At 32.9% G+C, this 20,904-nt stretch overlaps 1 pseudogene; it reads left to right on the forward strand.

Moving 5' to 3' along the window:
* Positions 1-8,859: 8,859 nt before the first annotated feature.
* Positions 8,860-11,842, forward strand: LOC149884749 (uncharacterized; annotated as a pseudogene).
* The last annotated feature ends 9,062 nt before the right edge of the window (positions 11,843-20,904 follow it).

Raw genomic sequence — 20,904 nt, forward strand, 5'->3', positions numbered from 1 at the left:
TCCTAGAACAAAATTCCGAACAGGGCAGGTATATACCTGCTCTAGGGTGGCCTGGGCGTCAGCTGACATTTAGCCTCCGTTCGGTACGCACTAAACAAGTGGACACGTCGAAAAATTCTTGCCTGTTTTAAAGTGCTGTTAAACTGAAGAAACTATTTCAATTGGAATTCGGCAAAATGGAATCACTTTCTGAAGGCATGTAGAATGTATGATTATGCACTGTTATAGCTAATTTTAATTTTTTTCATATTTAAATCGCGCGACAAGTAAACATAAAAAATTTTAAATTTTTTATCTGAAATCGATTTTCTAATGCCGTTTTAAAATTTTACCCGCGGTTATCCACCTTCTTTTGACAAGGAACTGATAGTGTATAGTGTTAAATATAACATATTAAAAAACTGGCTGCCATTGAGTGCCATTTTAATGGTGAGACTAGTTTTTATGGAGGAATGCGTGGTGCGACATTAAACTATGTTAATAGATTAATGTCGCACCACGCATTAATGGTCATGGAAATTAGTGAATTAACATTATTTAATGGCACTAATTACATTTTAATGCAATAATTTTTTATTTTAAATATATGCTTTAAAAGTTACTTCTCATTCCGTTTTATGATATTCTCAAAGTTTTATAAAATAGTCCTCAAAGAACTTTCAGCAGTTATTACTGTATTTTTTTTTACAGAGTCTTCCAAATCTTCAAATATGGAATTTTCAAGAAAAGATATTCTTTATGGTGAAAGACAGTTTAAAAAATGAATATAAATTCATCATTGATGTTTTGACAGATGCAATTTTCAAAAAAACGGAACATGTGATACAAGTAGGAGAGGATGAAATGTCATTATCACGGTTATTTTCAAATTTTGGATCGAGATGGAGAGCAGCAGGAAGATGGGAAGATTTTTTTCTGAAAAAAAATGAAGAATGGTTGAAGGGCACCGTACAATTTTCAAAATTATCCAATACTGAATGCACAACACCTGAGAAGATTGTGAAGAGTGATAATAAAAAAGGAACATGTGGGCGACCTTCGCAATCCTTTGCTTCATCTAGTGAAAGATCAAAGAGGCGAAAGACTCAAGAAGTACGTTCTACTTTTTCTACAGAAGAATTGGCATATGCTGCTCAAATGAGTTTAAGGACTTCTAGTCAAGTACATGCTGCTCAAGTTGTTAAAGATGTCACATTAACAATCCCAACAAGAGCCTCAAAGTATATATCCGCTGTTAGTTCACAAAATGAAGTACCTTTAACCCCAGATGAAGCACTTTCGTTAATGATCAAGAAAGGAGAATCAAAGCACTCTTATCAACTATCAAGAAATGTAGCTAGAGCACATAAATGCAAATTATACCCATCATACATTGAAGTAGAAAAAGCAAAAAAACGTTGTTATCCATCAGTTGTGCACACAACTGTTAGTGAGTCGTGCGCACAGATTGAACTACAGGCTTTACTTGATCATACCACATCTAGAATTATACAACTTCAGGCTGATGTCATTGGTACTCTAAATCAGGAAATTCTGCAAAAATTAGTCCTTTACTGTAAATGGGGATGTGATGGAAGCAGCGGTCAAAGTGTTTATAAACAAAAACTTACTGAGACTAGAAAATCTGATGAAAGCATTTTTTATACTTCTCTTGTACCTTAACAATTAATACACAACAACCACGAGACGGGTGAAGCAACTATTGTGTGGAAAAATCTTAGACCATCATCTCCGCGATTCTGCAGACCAATACAATTGCAGTTTGTACATGAAGATGTACAGTCAACATTGAAAGAAGTTACCGACATTGAACTGCAGATTGAGGGTCTTGTACCATATGCTAATGAACAAAATGGAAAATCCATTTCAGTAACTTAGACACAATCTTATAAAAACTCTACAGCTGTAAAGTACAGCCGAAACCATTTCGCCGTATTTAGAGCCGTAAGCCGGAATCCGGCTTACGGCTCTAGGAAAAAAATATACATGTTATAAAACTTTTTTTTTACACTGGAACATTTTCGGCCCAAGCAATTGAAATTTTGAGCCATAGAAATCTACAAATTTAAAAATAGAAACCATTGGTTCTTTATGTAAACAAAAGAAAAGTTTAAAAAGCTAAAATAAAAAAGGAAGTAAAAGTTTGAGTTCAAATTGATCAAAATGGTGCAGATTACACTGGAACAGAAGGAAGACATTGCTGAGCTGATTAAGCTTAAGAAGGACCAAATTTTGTTGCCTTTTGACAAGGAAAAAGTCATTACCAAGAAGTCAAAAGCCCTAGCATGGAAGGATATCTACAACCAGTGCTTGACAAAGGGAATCCCTCTTAAAAGTGAAGATCATCTGCGAACTGTAAGTCTATTTTTGTGAAGAAATAGATTTTACCTTACATTAATTTTCATTTGCCATTTTGTGGCATTGTAATCACAGCAAGTACTTAACAAGCACAATTGAATAGATTTTAACAGATTAGAAGCCATAAATATGTAAACATGCAGGTACTGGGCAATGAAATGAAACCAAAATTCTTATAGCGCATTTTAGGTATTTTTAGCCATATTAGCCATATTATTTGCCCATTTGGCTTAGATCTCACTCTTTGTTTAACACTCCAAAGAGTAATGCATACTCTAAGGTTCAATTAAGGTACTGCATTAATGGTACTAATCTGATTATAGAGTGTCTGGGATGGAATGCGGCGAACTGCAATCAACAAGTTGACTACTGCTAGGCAGACTGGAGCTTCTGCGTTGTCCCTAACTCCTGTTGATAATATGGTCCTTGACATCATTGGAAGAGATTCAGCAGTTGTCAAAGGACTAAACCAGCCCAATGACCTCCCAGTGATGCCAAGTGCAGAGAATGATCCACCTCAACTTCCTGACTTGGACACCAGTACATTGAGTATCACAGGTAAAAAAATATTTTATGGGCAATTAGTTCTATTGTTTTCTCAAAAGTAACTGAACAAAAGGAACTATTTGAAGATTTTTAAACAGTAGTGCATTCATTTGTAATATTAGTAAATGCCAATTATATGTTCATAGCAATGCAGACATGTTTTTGACTTTAATATCAACAACTTTGTGTAAAACAAGAATTTATTCACAGAAGCTGGACCTAGGAAACTAAAATACCTTTCCTTTTTACAACTTTTAGATAGTGTTTTTCGTGCTCCTCTCTTGCCAGTTGGAAACCGAAATGTTAGGTCATCATCACCAGTGCCCAGTGTCTCAAGAGCTTTCTTTGATCCTCAGGAACAGCCTTTTGAAGTTAACAGGACAGCAGGTAAAAGAACTTTAAATAAATCCATGTGATTTAGTCTAAAATAGATCAAACCTTCCTCATGAGTATGAAATTTAATGCTTCCAAACCTGACATAAAATCTCAAAAGAATGTCCAACATTTCTATTGTGTAGAACAATTTGTTACATTCATGATTTGAAGACAAAAGGAGAAAGTCTATATTTTATTTTAACAAGTAAAAGATTAGAGTTCATCAAACTATCACAGGATTGGTACAACTCAAAACTTTCTTATTTTCAGTGGGTCAGGATGAAAACCAACCTCAAGGGAAGAAACAAAAGTCAGCTGGAAGCACTCCTCTTTGGTTTGAGAATGGCTACAAAGAAGTCAAACTGAAGAAAGCAAAATATGAGCTTGAAGAAGGACCTGCCAGGCTTAGACTGATGAGAGCTGAAGCTGAACTCTATGAGGCAAAGGTGGAGCTCATCAAGGCTCAAGTGAATGAGGCCAACATGAGGGCTGAAGAAGCTACAGCAAGAGCTGAATTTTTTCAAAGAGCCACCTTTTCCCTTTCTGGAGATGTTGTCCTTCATGTTCAAGACAGAGACTCAGGAGAAACAGTGAGTGTTTTTAGTACTAAAATGGTTTGTTACAATAAGGTTATTGACCCATTCAAGCTAGTAAATTATATGAAATGGGATTGTTTCAGTTTATTTGGTCTGGACTGAAACTGTGTATACCAACAAAAATGAATTGATTCTTTACCTCAATGCAACTAAAGATACCACAAATGCAAATATTATTTTACATTTAGCATTAATGGTAATAATATTGGTTCAGTTGGTCAGGCATGTGCTCTCAAATGAGAAGTATGCAATGTGCTAAACAGTCGAAGCAAATGTAATTTAAATTTAAAACAATTACAGATCTTCCTTCTTTACAACAACAAATCATGATATATTTTAGTGTGCATAGTTTTCTTTGTTTTGTACTCAACTGATGACACACCAAAATCATTTTTTGTAACAAAATACCATACTGCTACATGGTTTCTTGCAATGGCAAGGACCAGGGTCCTCACATGGACATATGTTCAAGGTCTAGTGCCTCACATTGGCCCTTTTAAATTTAAGCAAACAGCTCTATCTGGACCTTCATCTTACTAACTATACTCATTCTTCTTTGTGTCATTTTTTTAAAAATTTTCAGCGAACATTGTTCAAGCTTTGATTCCCTCTAAGTTCTTCAATTCCATTCAGCTTCATTTCAACTTTAGACAGAGTCAAAGAAACTAATTCCTAAACGAAATGCAAATATGTATTGTCATAGAAGAGTGAAACCTGCAAGCCAAGACTCAAGAGTTACTTAATTTCTCCAAGCAACTTTATAAATTCTTTTTTTTTAATCTAGTGAAGATTCTCATAAAGTGATGCATTAAACTTTTATTTTATTTTTACATAAAATGGTGCAACTTTTTGGATGTATCAGCTTTAAAGTGCTGATATTTTATTTTAAAAAATTTGTTTGTAAATAGAACTGTCCAACTTATTGGTACAAAAATGTTTTCTTGTCTTTGAGCAAAAATAAGCCAAACTGCCAGATAATAAATGCAGATTTTCCCAAAATTTTTATACATAAAATTTAATTTTTGTCTAATAACAAATCCCCTAAGCTGTCAAAAACACTATTTCATTGTTGTTTTAATAATAATTTTGGATTTCTTGACTTCTTCCGAAGCATCTAACTTACGAAATGCCTTAGCCACCCATGTACTCCCTTTTTGCCCTTCCAGATCAAGGGGAATTGAAGTTGAAGGGCAAATTTGCAGTTGCCAGGGCCCAGAGGGCCTAAATCGATCATTTTCTTACACAGTAGGCTGCACAAAAGGCATGTATAGAGCTGGCGATATCTGTAAGAATGCTAGTAAACCCATGAATGACCGAGTTAGCCTTTTCCCACTTCTCACTGGTGGCAATCCATCTCTTTTGCTTCAAATTTCTGATAACCTTGCCGACCTCATTTCCCTCCATCTTCAAAAAGCTGTCCCATTTTGCTTTGATAAAATGACTGCTGTAAAACCTAACACCTGTCGTCTAGGGTGTGAAGCCCAAAAAGTTTTCTCTGGCATGACTTTGGCTAGTGATTACACTGCACATGTGCATAAGGATAGACATGATGTTCATTATGGCTGTGTTGCCCTTGTAACTTTTCTAAAAGATCCTCTTACCACTCCCCAACTTCATGTACTACCCCAATACAGACTTAAGGGGTCTCATCATCAAGGAGTAGGGTTTTACTTGCCACATGGGAGCCTCCTAATTGAAAATTCAGCCCTAGAATACCACTCAAGTACACCTGTATTGTCCCCTAATGGTTTGGACCCCCAGAGACTTGCCCTCATTTTCTTCCTCCATAAATTCTTGCAAAATAACAATCATGGTAGAGAAATTTACCTAGCAAGGTTGAGTAAACGTAAGAAAAAAGCAAAGAAAAAAGTTAAAAGGTTGAAGAAAAGACTAATTGACCTTTGCTATTTTCAAAGTTAACCTCAGTCATTAAAATATGTCAGTTTTTTTTTGATATTTTAGATGTTTTTCAAAACTAAAACTTTGTGAATTTTCAAATTATCTAAACTGATTCTGTCTTTCCATCAAAGAAAAGTTGTTGAAATAAAAAGTCATATTTTTTAAAAGCAATGTCTCCTTTATTTTAAAATGTGCAAAATACATTGAAAATTTTCTCCAATTTAGTACAAAAATGGATTTTTAAGTACCTTAACAAAAACTATTTTACATTATCATTTTGCTTTGCATGTTTACAAAATTTTGAATTTATATTAAAATCCTTTGTCTTCTGCTTAGTCTTAATTTTTTACAATGGTATTAATCTATTTATAAATGCTTTCATAAACTTCCGAATCAATTTGCTAATGAGAAAAAAGGGTGTCAAATAAATAAATAAACAAATATTTCAAAACCTATTATCAGTCTTCTGCTTTCTGTACTATCCAAATATAGACTTGGTAGTTCTAAGTGTCATTTTGTAGGTTTTAACATAGCAGCTTCTTTACTTAAAACTCTGCCTATATCATTTTCGCAATGCAGTATTGGCATCAAATAGGAAAAATTTTACATGTACCACAAAGTCTAACATATCCTTTAGCATCATTAAAATGGGCGAAACAGAAACATCTTCTATTCATTAAAGAAGGTCAAAAGTTGCTCTCTTTTTCTGATACCAAGAATAGTTTTTTTGTCGGTGTATGTTTGGCTTTCATTCTCTTCTCTCAAGGTACCATCCAATGTTTGCTCTGCTGGAGGAATAACTGGGTGATTTCGCTTACGTTTCTGGTGCTTCCTGGGTCGACGTGACGATTGCTGTTGAGGAGACAGGTCATCATCAAATTCACTAGAGTCACCAAACTGAATGGCTAAGTTGTGTAGAATAAAGGCTGCTATAATGAACTTTGGCACATCCTCCATGTTGTGCAATCGAAATCCATTACCCAGAGAGTAAAACCTTTTCTTCACAACACCAAAGGCTCTCTCTATCACATTCCTGGTGACATGTGTGAATCATTGTACTTTTCTTTCGCACCATCTGGAATTCCTGGGAAGGGGGTCATTAGCCATTCACGCAGTGGGTAGGCTGAATCTCCCAGGAGTACAGCACCTTTGAAGGGCCGTTGATCAAGAATGTCAAATGATCTCCAGAGAGAACTTTCACGGATAACTCTTGAATCATTACATCTGCCTGGGTGATTAGCATGGACATAATAGAAAGACAAATCTGGCCCACAGGCTGCAAGTACATTAATGGAGTGTTCCCTGTAGCGATTCAGAAATGAGGCTTCATCAGCTCTGGATGGTTCAACATTGATGTGGGTGCTATCCAGGGCACCAGCACAAAGAGGAAACTGGTTGAACTGGTAAAATTTCTCTGCTAGGTCACTGCAAACTTCAGGCCATCGAATGATTTCATTCTTCAGGGAGATGACAGCATCAGCAACTCGATGGACTGTAGCATGAATGGTCTTGGTATCAACACCTTGAGCATCTCTTAACAAATGGTAAAAGGCATCAGTGCCCAGGAATTGACAAAAAAGCAATATCTGGAAAAAGAGTATCCCATTAAAATGTGGTTCTTAACAAATAGTTTTGTTTTGATGATAAAACTTTGCAAGAGAATTTTACAATTAAAATACAGAATCCAACTTATGCAATTTTTGGTTCATATGGAGCACTTTGTAAAAATATTTAATTTCTCTGCTTAATCAAACATTGTTGTTATCTAAAAGACTTTGTTGTTTTTGATTACCTGTTGCCTTGAACTCAGTGGATGATTTCTGTTTGTAGGATGCTTAAGTTGATCTTTAATTTTATCTTCCAAATAGTCGACAGCTGCTCTTGGGATCCGATTTTGTTGTCTATACACCACATCAGAGACTTCTTCAGTGAACCTTCGATCCTTGAACTAAATATTGTTTTTTTTAAATTAAAATACCCTTAAAATTATACAATGAGATACAGAGCCCACCAACTATTTTCATTCAAATTAACCTTACTTACTATACAAAATCTACGTAACCTAAGGTACCTTGCCTTGTGCTGTCTTTGGTGAACTATAGAGTAAAATACTAATCCTAACCCAAAATAGTCCCTCAAGATCTAACTGGAAATATCTTCGAAACCATATGTCCTACTGTTTTAAAGTTTGTCTAAGTCTGCAAAGTCTGAATTTTGTTCTGCTCGAAACTACTAATCCCCAGGATATTATTTGGTTTAGTATATTAGGGTAGCTTAGTTTTTACCTGAATCTTTTAATAATGTTAAATAGGTGGTTTTATCAATGGTACATGCAAAGCTAGATTACTTTTGCATTTAAATAAATATTTTACAAAAACAAAAATCTTTCAAATTTGTAGTTATCTTACCACTCTGGGCTTTCTCTTTTTTCCAAAATGAGTTGACAGGGAGTAGAGCTCCATATCTGAGCTGGAGCAATCAAGATCCAAGTCCATAATAGCTCGATACAAGATGTATTTTATAATTTTAAAAAAAGCTCTGTCTGTTCCAAAAAAACTTTGAAAATGTTTGCTTTCTAATTTTCATCCAAAGGATTAACTGGTTTAGCCAATTTGCTTTTGAAATACGACTGTAAGTCAAAAATTCAGATGGTCCTACAGCCGGAGTTTCTACAGCTGTAATTCCTAGAGCTGTAGAGGTTTTACAGCCGAAAAAGTTTTATAACACTGAATTTCGATTCCGGCTGTAAATTTTCTACAGGCGTAGGCATTTACAGCCGTAAAAAGTTTTTTGACATTGTGCCTTATTGTATGTCATTTACGATGATAGACGGTAAAGTCTGTAATGCAGTAACTGGTACCACTTCTACACAACGCTACTTCCTGTGCAAAGCTTCCTCTAAAGAATTTAATGACATCAACAACATTATAAAAATGGACATTACAACAGATAATTTAAGTTTGGCATATCTACATTGCATGCATGGATTGGTTTTTTCGAGTGCTGTTTGCATCTGTCGTATAAGCTTACAACTGAAAAGTGGCAAGCTCGTCGAGAGGAAGATAAAAAGAATGTGAAAATACGTATGGAAGAAATACAGACTCAATTTAGGATAAAACTGGGGCTTATCGTTGATCGACCAAAGCCAGGATATGGAAGCTCTAACGATGGAAGTACAGCGCGCCGCTTTTTTCAAAATGCTGCTATATCTGCTGAAATAACAGGAGTCGATGAAAAATTAATTCACCGATTTCATGTTATTTTGCAGGTAATTTCGAGCGGGTTTGATATAAATTATGAAAAATTCAAAGACAATTGTGTAAATACTGCCCATTCATTTGTTGCTTTATATCCGTGGTATTACATGCCTACATCTGTACATAAATTGCTGATCCATGGAGCAGAAATTGTAAAGTATGCCCTTTTACCGATTGGACAACTTTCTGAAGATGCCCAAGAGTCACGCAATAAGGACATTAAAAACTTCAGATTACATCATTCAAGAAAATGCTCAAGAGAATCGAATATGAGAGACATTTTTAATAGACTCTTATTAACATCAGATCCATTTCTCTCGAGCATCAGGAAATTGCCCCAGAGACCGGTAAAATCTCAACATCAAGAAGCTATACAATTGTTAAAACAACCTGAAGTCACCAGACAAGAGACAAGGAACGATTCAGATACAAGTGGTTCAACATCAGATTCCGAATCGAAGGATTCGAACATTGATGAATATGACATACGTGATTTTTATTACTAGGATTAAAGAAACAATTTTTTACATATATGTGACTTAATCTTTTACCAATTTAAAAAAAAATAATAAAATTAAAATTGCAAATTTCTGTTTTTTTATTAATAGTATAAATTTGAAAATAATTTTGCAATGTTTTTGCTCTAACTTAACTCCTGAATCATTAGCAATGACCTCGAAAACCAAACTACATGAGATTTCGTATTTTCAACGTATGAACAGTTTTGGCCGCCATATTGGAGCCACCATTTTGAATTTTTTAAATCTGACCTCAGATTCGTAATCAGCGACCTCGAAAACCCTTATGTAAGTAATTTGGGAATTTTGGCCACAAAATCAGGATTTTGTCCCACTGTGCGACGCTTGGAAAGAATTAATGATTTGGAAGAAAATTTGAGTGCCTTTGAATAGTTGTTAATCCTATTTTAAAAGATTATATTATATTTTATACTAGTTTTTTTTATTAAAAAGTTTACTAATAGGTGATTATGCTATATTTTATACTAGTTTTCTTATTAAAAAGTTTGGTTGTTTTGTAATAAATGAGTTTTTATTTTCAACATTGTTTTTAAGTTAAATTTTTTTTATCTGTTAAAGCTTTTAAAGGAATCTACAACTTTAAATATTCCAAATCCTGGTGTTCATTCATGTAGCAGCAATGTGTTTTTTGATTCTGAAAATTTATATGGGATAAGAAAATAATTTGACAGTAATTTGGAAACTAATCAATTTGTAACTAATTCTAATTATTCTGATAATAGTTTAGCCGTTATGCAGACTGTATTTAGCGAAGTAGAAGATAATGTAAACAGTATTGAATTATTTACCAATGATAGTGATGAATGGTCTCCTGAGTCGTTAAATTCTGATGATAGGAGTGATGAAGATTATGACAGCAAAAAATTACCTCATAAACTTGCCAACTGGGCGTTAAGCTTCAATATAACACATGCTGCTTTTAACAGTTTGTTATCTTTACTACGAGAATCTGGTTTAAGTTTGCCTAAAGATTCAAGAACACTTCTTCATACCCCCGAAAATATAGATACAAAATTTGTGGCGGGGGGTGAGTATTACTATTTTAGCTTGAAGTATTGGCTTTCAATAATGTTTAAAAGCAATTTAATAACAGCAAACAACAACCAACTTACCATTCACATTAATATTGATGGAATACCTATATTTACCAGTTCAAGTACTTCTCTTTGGCCAATTTTAGGTTCTGTTATTGAAGCTGGAGCAATAGTATTTCCTATAGCAGTTTATTGTGGTGCCATAAAACCTAATTCTATTCATGAATATCTAAAAGATTTTTTGATTGAGTTCAAAGCTCTAACAGAAAACGGTTTTACCCATGAAAAAATAAAGTATGACATAAACCTTGCTGCAATTATATGTGATGCACCAGCAAGAGCGTTTGTTAAATGTATCACAATAGTTATAATTGTTGTGAGCGTTGTGTTCAAAAAGGAAAGTGGTGTGGCAAGATAATCTTACCGCATACATCAGCAACTTTAAGGACTGATTTCGATTTTCGTTATCAAAATAGTTTGGAACATCATAGTGGTGTGTCACCTTTAATTGAATTAGGTTTTGACATGGTAACAAAATTTCCTTTAGATTATATGCATCTGGTATGCCTAGGGGTTGTGCGAAGACTCATCAACTTATGGTTAATGGTCCCAGATCGTGTAAAATGTCACAGAATACTGTAAATACTTTATCTGATAGATTTTTACAGATACGTTGTTACATTTCAAGGGAATTTTCTAGAAAACCAAGGTCCTAATCAGATTTTAGGCATTGAAAAGCCACTGAACTTAGATTTTTTCTGATATATACTGGACCAGTTGTTTTAAAGGGATTTCTTGAGCCAAAATTGTATTCAAACTTTTTAGATATTTCAGTTGCAGTTCGTATTTTGTTATACCCTATTTTGTTGAAAAATTATGTTGGTTTTGCTCGTCAGTTACTCATTTATTTTGTGCAGTCGTTTGGTGAACTTTATGGTGAAGATCAATTAGTTTATAATGTACATTCTTTGATACACCTAGCAGATGATGCAGTTAACTTTGGAGTTCTTGATAAGTGTTCCTCATTCAAATATGAAAACTATCTAGGTCAACTTAAAAAACTTCTTCGTAGACCACAACAACCATGTTCGCAAGTTGTTAGACGAATTTTTGAGGGCTGTTTGAAGATAGATGGACATCATTATTATCAGCAAAAATTTAGCATCTTGCATGTTGATGAACTTATAACCTATTTATATTATTCTATGTATTTATATTACTGTATATTATACATATAATAATAATATTATATATATTTTTATACGTAATATTTTTATATACATATAATAATAATATTACATATAATAATAACAATATTTTAGGAAAAGTTAAGTGATTAATTTTTAATCTTCAATTTTTTTTTAACATATATTTTATATATCTAATTATATATATATATATATATATATATATATATATATATATATATATATATATATATATATATATATATATATCATATAAATATAAAAGTATATGCTATGCTAATTTATTTATCAATTACTAAAGAAAAACTTATAATAAGTAATATATTAACTTGAACTCCATTTTTATTTACTGTCAACTTTTTAATTTAAGTTATTAAGGTATTTTACATTTTTTGTTCAAGAATATTTCTGATTATTTGTTCACCCTGTTGCTGTTGGCAATATTTGTCTACTAGTATGAGTTGACTTCAAAAATTTATCAAATAGAACGTCTCCAGTTCCATGACTTAAATGAAATAAACTACTTTAATGACAGGTTAGTAAACATTATAGAAATGATTATGATAAATAGTCTTGTTTATTAATGAGTGACTCAAGTATGGAGTTTTTTTGTATAAATTAGTATAATGGTTGGTGAGGATACTCGGCAACCATTATACTGAGGATGGTTGGTGATGATACTCGCCAACCATTATACTGAGGATACTTATGGTTGGTGAGGATTTTTTAATTATTACACACAATTATAATATTGTGAGAAAATAATTTTTTTTTATCTGAAAAGTGTTAGCATGAATCCTTAAAATTTCGCATTATATTAAAATATAAACAATGTGTTGCTTTTAAAGTTCAACTTTAGCAGTTTAATTTAATTTTTTTACAGGTCTCATTGAAGCCAGATTTTATACCAAGAAAAAGTTTTATAATTAAATTTTAATTGTAATTTTCAGTGCTGGGCAAAATACTTTTTAAAAGTATTTGAAATAAAAATAAAATAGTCTACCTAAAAAGTATTTGAAATGAAAATAAAAATAAAATACAAGGAAAGTATTTCAAATAAAAATACATTATAAAACTATTTTAAATACAAAATACAAAATACTGGAATTGTAACGAATCGAATCGTACATCACAACTTTATTGACATAATTTAACCTTTAAATCAACATTTATTGGCCTTTAAAAGTAACAGTTTTTCGAATGTTGCATCACTAAGACAGTTCCTTCGTGGCGTCTGAATTTGTCCAGCGGTGCTAAATAACCGCTCAACAGGTGCGGATGAAGGTAAGGTCGTATTGTACCTCACAAATACGTGTTTTATAACTTCATATTTTGCCAAGATTTTAAAATCCGTACCAGAGTCGCTTAAGTACGATAAACATTCGATGTTGACTGTTGTTTGTTCTGCAATGTTAATTTCACTAAACGAGAAAAAATCATCACTCATGCCATTGCCACCAGCTGATTGAGTACCTGGAAGTGGGTAAGGGTCAGAAATAGTATTAGCTCTGTCCAACAACTGTTGTTGCTGAGACTTAGCTGCACGAACGAAGAGATCACGACAGAAATCTTTTTTATCACCCGGAACCCATCTCATTTTGAAGTAGGGATGCGATACTGCTGCAACTATCCTGCTGGCATTATGTTCAGAAAATGATAGATGAACCTCAAATCTTGTTTTCAAGCTTGTAAGCATAGATTCTGCAAATTTCTTAGCATGCTTTAGTGATTTCTGCTGCAGGTCCTGCAACTTCTGCTATACGGTGTGCAGCGTCGGAAATACATCGCCAAAGTACACATTGTCACCTTGTAACCTGTCAATGGCAACAGCAATAGGAGCCATTATCATTACATACTCTTCTAGACATTCTAACTCCTTCTTTTTGAACTTTGGCAACTTCAAAACGTCGCATATTTCTCCAAGCTTATCTTGCAACTGGAGAATGCATTTCAATGCATCATACCGGGAGTTCTATCGTGTAGGGACTGGTATCAGTATTGCCCTTGCGATGATTTTTTTCACAGCATCCGATGCCTTGGAACTTCTATGAAGCAAATTCCAAATTCTGGTACACTTGGCCAATGCAGCTCGATAAAGACGTTTGAAATTAGCATCAGAATCACATGCTTTATCTGCATCAGTAGTTGATGTGAGGCTGAGAGAGTGACTATTGCAAGCTTCATGGTGAGGCAGAACAACTTCAGTATCATCATCCGTGTCTTTGCTAACTGGTAAATTTAGGACTGCGGTCATGTCCGCTATTTCAACATCATTGTCGGAATTTTCTGCTTCATCATCATCACCAGTTCCTGTTTCCTGAATTTGTTCTTCAGCAGTTGCAGAGATCCCTGAACCAGATGCAGTACTGCTAGTATTTACAAAATATTCTCGGAAGGCTTTGCTGAAGTTAGAGGCATTATCTGTTACTGTTGCTGTAATTTTTTCCACGTGTAACCCATAATCATTATGAATTTTTGAGATCATTGCAGCCACTGAGTCGTAAGTATGACTTCCAACAAAACGTTGACAGGAAAGAGCAACAGATTTGCGTGATACTGAGCATTCAGTACTATCAATATAGTGAGCTGTCGTTCCTAAGTAGCTCTTTTGGTTCACTGACCAAATGTCAGCTGTTGTACAAACAAATGGTACTTTACTGAAGACTGTTCTTTTATCATCACGCATTTTTTGCAAACGGGCGTTTAATCGCTTGCCTAATGTTTTGCGACAAGGTATACTGACATTGCGATTGAGTCCGTGATTCAAATTTTTGAACGCCGGCTTTTCCACTGTGATCAAGGGGCGCATTTCCTGCACAACGTAGTCAGCAATAAGCTTGTCAACTTCATCCTGTGAAATGGATGTTTGGTTTCGAGACATAATAGCATTTGTTTCAACTTCTTAGAAGCAGGACCAGATTCAACAGAAGGTCCATCTCCAACTCCAGATTCCATCTCAGCTACCAAGCACTTACGCTGTTTTGCAACTAAAACCTTGTGCTGCTTGTATTCCTCGATTCGCTTTTTGCCATGAGCATTCTGCAACAACAACAACAACAACAGTCAATCAACCGAGATTATTGCATTTATTTGTGTTATGTTATAGCATTAGCGTTTTTCTGTGTTGCTTTATGTGTTTATCGTTTTTACTGTTTAGTGCGCAATATAATATAGTGTTTTTGTAGTTATATACATACCTGAAGATGTTGAGTAAAATTAGAAGTTGCTTTCAGTGAACCACTGTAGGTTTTTTTGCCAACACATAACATACACTGTGCAATAATTTTAACATCCCCTGTAGTTTTACTTTTAGATATAATTTTGAAAAATTTTCCATCAAGTATGGCAGGGACGGCTTGTTCACTCTCAGCATTTTCATTTTCTACACTTTCAGTCGTTTCCCTCCCTTCCGCCATTTTGAATTTTTGGTAGATTGGTTCCCTCTAATATAGTAATTAAATAACAAATTACCATTACCAAGGGTGGTCCGAGGCAGCTCAATCCAGCCAAAGAACTTTTTGTAGTTGCGTCATTGTGTAATTCATTGTGCACAATGAATATGTAGTTCAATGACTATATATGGCTCTTTGTGCATAATTCATTGCGCACAATGAATTAAGAAATGATATTTAAATTGTAAAAGCGAATGAACATCAGGATGAAATACATAACATATATAGAATGTAGTCGTCTTAATATTACACTTATGGAAACCAAGTTTTTAATTAATTTGCTGTTGGTGGAAAAGTATTTTGTATTTTGTGTTTTAAACAAAATAAAAAATAGCCTTGAAAGTATTTGAAATAAAATTTAAAATACTAATGAATAAAAGCATTTGAAATAAAAATAAAAATAATACAAAAGTATTTTAAATAGTATTTTAAATACTTTCATTTAAAATACTTTTTAAAATACTCAACACTGGTAATTTTAATGTGCTTTTTGTTCGAAATAAATAAACATAAAATTATATAACTTCTTTCTTATATCATTTTTTACAATTTTAAAGCAGTTTTGCTATGTTTCTCAAGCGGGCAAACACATATGGGCCCCGCATGTAAACTGCGGCCAAAAACCATCGGGATCCTGGAGGGTTTCCCATCTGGGTCTCAGTTGTAAATCCATACGGGACCCTTACGGTTTAGAAATACGGGATTTATATGGGACCCATACGGGATACCCGGCGGGCAAACCCATATGGGCCCCGGTAGGAAACCGCGGCCAAAAACCGGCGGGTTCCCTGAGGGCTTTCCACATGGGTCCCAGTTGACGACCCGTATGGGTCCCACACGTTACCCGTATCACAATGCTGGTAGGGTTATTACCACCCCTTTGTCTAACCTTCCATTTACAATTTTAACATCAAATATTAAGTAATAAGGAATGTCTACATATCAATAGTAATGTGCTCTTTCATTTTCAGTACTCAACTTAAACCATGCTGTTAGGTGCATATCATGTTGAGCTGCACGAGCTAAAGCCATTTGTTCTGCTCCTTCTCTAAAATACACTAATTGATTTTCAGGTAGATGTTTACCAAGTCAGATGACTTTGAATACACGGAAACAACATAATATAAACATATTTACCAACTTTAAGCACAATAAATGTGTCTAAATATGTATATAAGGTTAAATATATACTTAAATAAATAAATACCTTATATACATATTTAAACACATTTTTAAAACAATTATATAACACATATTAACACATACACAAACAATAAAAACATTTTACATTATTATAAAAACACATTGTTAAAACAATTATAAAGCACTTATTACCACATACACATACATATCAAAAAAGCATATATGCAAACAATAAATGTGTGCAAACAAAAGTTTTAAAAACAACGCCAGAAAAATTAAAAAGAATCAATGTATATATTTACAAACAATACTCTTTACCTTCTTTTTTTTTTTTTTTTCATAAGAACTAATCCTCATAACAAAATTTAACCTTTACATACAATAACATGTGACATGCCATGTCAGTGTTGGCACAAAAGTTTAATTTATTTTTCTAAATTTTCTACAAAAGAACAAAAATAGTTAATAGCATCACAGAAATTTCAATGTAGTAATAACCATTTTATGGAAATAACATTAGTATAGTTTTAAATAACATCCATACCTTCTAAAAAATAAGATATAAAAAATAAAACCGCAAGAAGAAAAACTAAAACAAACAAAATATAAACGATATAAAAAATTAAAATCCTTTTACTTTAAATCCTTTCTACTTTATCTAATAAAAACTTAAATATATAACTATTATATACACTTACTTCAATTATAAGATGATCTTAGCGATGATTATTTATCTTAATATGATTCTTTATGTAATATATCTAAACTAATAATTAAATTCCAAATCTAAACTAATAATTTAATTCCAAAGGAAAAAAGTTTCAACTCGCTTAAGAGATCTTTCTCCAATGGCCGCGTGCAACGGAAAAATGCGCTCTTTCAAAACCTAGTAACTAATGGCGAAACGATGTTAAACATTCAGAAACGATCTTAAACAAACAAAATTTTGCCAGATCAAAGAAAAGTGCAAGAAAAATAGATCTGTCGGCAACCCAGCTAGCCTATACAGACAGGTCCCGTACGGTATTGAACCGGGGATCTAGTATGGTTTTTATCCGGGTTATGGCACCGGGAGTCAGACGGGAACCGTACGGTTTTCCCGGGCGTTAAGGTGGTAGACTGCTAAAAAACATTGAAAAAAGTAGTTTTTCAAAAGTTGATTAGTTAAAAACTTTAACTATTGCTGTTTTTAAAAACATACATATTATTTTACAAAAAAACATAAAAAGGCCTAAAAAAATAGTTTAAACTTAGTAGGGTGATTTTGCTTCCCCTAGCAACGCTCATAGCAACGTCAAAATAAGGCAATTTTAATTAAATTTTACAAAATCTAAGCACTCAAACCAATAGCTACTTCTTTGTTTTTTGTTTTTCTATGTTTAAATGACATGGTGTGAAAGAACAACGTTGTTGAATTGGTTTATTACTATATATTAACTCGATAAAAGTGCATACTATCAACATGGGTTCTGCAGAAAGAAGAAATAAGTCTAAAAGCAAAAAACGTAAATGTTATAGATTACTTGCGAATAAAATTTACTTGACTTCTGAATATACTACTTCAAGTTCAAATAATACATCAAATAATACATCTCTAACAAATACTTCTTCAAGCAAAGTATTGTCCTCGTAAAAGTATTGTCCTCGTACTAGCGATTCGTGGTGTAAATATCAAAGGGACAAGATTAATCAAACTTTGACTTATAAAAACAGTATAAACATTCCAGAAGCTGTTTGTGAAATTATAAAACCTATTTTTTCACACAAAGATCTTGGTGCAAACAAGTTATTAAAAAGATGTCTCGATGGAGAAACACAGAATGCAAATGAATCGCTCAATAATGCAATTTGGACAAAATGCCCAAAAAATGTGTACGTGGGTAGGTCAACACTTGAAATTAGTGTTGCATCTGCTGTCATACAGTTTAATGATGGTAAAACTGGTATGATAGATGTTCTTCACAGTTTAGGAATTTTACCAGGACATTTTACTAAAAACGGTTTTCAAAATAGTGATGTGCTACGTGAAAAGCTTATGGACATAAAATCATCTGAAAAGTTTAAAAAACAAAGAAAAAAGCTTAGAGCAACAAGGAAGGGGTTTGATGATAAGCACAATGATGAAGAAGGAACATTATATGAAAAGGGGGGGGGGGGGTTTCAACCTGTTTTCAAGTGTTAATATATTTGTATTTTCAAAATATAAAGTTTTATTTGAATTTTTCTCTGTTGTAAAGTTTTTCATATTCTGGATAAGATTGCGGGAGCTGTATTTGTCCAATTGATTTGAAATTTTGTACAGATGTTCATTTTTATGAGCTTTATGTCCTGAGATAAAGAAATTTTGGATAAAAATTAAAATTAAATTTTTTGGGCTGTTTTGGGGTCAGGAATTTGGCCTAAATTTAGACGCATAGAAAAAGCTTATGGTGCATCGAAATTGAAAAAGATTAAAATTTTTTGTTTATCTCAGGACATTTATCTACTTAAAAGGTACACAACTGTAAAATTTTGAGACTTGATATATTTTACTTTTTGAGATATCTTTTCCAAGAACTTTGCACTTTTTAGGCCTAAAAACACTTAAATTTGCCCAAAAATTAGAAAGAGGAAAAAAAAAAAAATTTTTTTTTTTTTAATCCTATTTATCGTGTTTAAAATGAGAAAATCAATTGGAATAATGTCAGATTTAAAAATTTTTTTTTTAGCAGTCTACCACCTTAACGCCACATATCGACTGTTTTAGACTATACCTCCCCAGCTAGCCTATACAGACGGGTCCCGTACGGTATTGAATTGGGGATCTGGTATGGTTATTATCCGGGTTATAGCACCGGGAGTCAGACGGGAACCGTACGGTTTTCCCGGGTGTTAACGCCACATATTGACTGTATTAGAATTTACCTCATGCGTGAAGTTTGAAATTGCTATTTTGTTGTGTGAAAGTTTTTGCGATATTTTGTTAATATTATATTTCTTTTACGCTTTAAAGTTGCTTCTTTTTCAAATAGTGATATATACTTTTTTGCATACATTTTTCAAATATTTTGTTAAAGTTATCCGTTTTTAAATTACGATTGTCGGATAAGAACAATTTTTTCACTGTTTGATTATAGTAAAATCTTTTTGAAGATAATTTTTTACTAACAGTATTTTAGGTATTGTAGTTTCATAATGATGTTTTGGTTATGTTTGCAATAACTATTTATAGATAATTCTATGTTGATTTTTGCAAATAGATTAAAACATTAAGTTGAAAACACTGGTTTTGAGTTGTCTGAGATACTGTTATTACACTACGCGCGAAAGCAATTACAAAGAGTGGACATTGCATAGTTTCCTTAAAATCCTTTAAACATACTCTGAGCGGTATTTTTATGGACATATTTGAGTTGATTTGTAAAGTATAATATGAAGGCGAATTTTTTGTGGATGGGAGTTTTTTTATTAAAAGAGAAAATGTAAAGTTGAAACGTTGCGTTTGCTGCGAGAAAGCAACGTACACATAGTTAATAACTTTTACCGCATATAATTTATAAAGTCTATCTTCATTTAATTTATAATAAAACTATTTTGGTAATTGGGGAATATTTTTTACCTAATAAGATTTTTTTACCCATATGCTTTAATTATATTATTTGTTATCTATTTAGTGTTTGTTAATTAATTGATTTTGTTAAATAACAGAAAAACACTTTGTAAAATTACGAAGATATAAGTTACTATGAGTTTAGACAGAACAAAACGTAGAAAAAATGCTGCTGAAATAGCAAGAATTGTGAAAGAAGTATCATGCAATGAATCCGAGTTGTTGAATAATATTTTAGTGTTTAATCATGTCCAACTGTAAAAAATACTTTATTACCCTCTTGCACTTCTCCTAAAAGTCCCGAAAATTAATGCTGGTCGGATGACAATATAAATTTACCTTTTACTAACTCATCATTAGTTTTGAAGAATCTAGTGATAACATCGAATGGAAAGCTTGTTTGCATGATGAATTAGACAGTGATGATATTGATGGCAACAATTGGATAACAAAAGTGAATGAAAGTGTATCAGATGAATTAAAGCAATCGACGATTGCATTTAACATATCTCATAGTGCTATAAATAATTTGCTTTAGAATTTGCAAGAAGCAAATTTAAGTTTACCTAAAGATGCTAGAACACTTCTTAGAACTGATCGAAACATTATTGCTTCTGTAACTGGTGGTGAATATTTTTATATAGGATTAAAAACTGTTTATCTTTGCTCCTAAATAAATCTTCAAATTCATCTTATATTACACATCTTACAATTCACATAAATATTGATGGTATTCCTTTATTTCACAGCTCAAACATTTCTCTGAATTTCCCGTGAATTTCTATTTGTATGCTATATGATAGTATTGGTGTATTTTTTGAAAACTTTTTAGTTTTCGACTTGTAATTGCTTTTTTTTTTAAAATAAACTCTTGCATATAGTTAACCACTTATCAGCTTTAGCAACTA

The sequence above is a fragment of the Hydra viridissima genome, unplaced genomic scaffold (assembly GCF_058129835.1).
Source record: "Hydra viridissima isolate aposymbiotic clone 2 unplaced genomic scaffold, HvirCarnegie_v1 scaffold_8, whole genome shotgun sequence".
Classification (NCBI taxonomy): domain Eukaryota; kingdom Metazoa; phylum Cnidaria; class Hydrozoa; order Anthoathecata; family Hydridae; genus Hydra; species Hydra viridissima.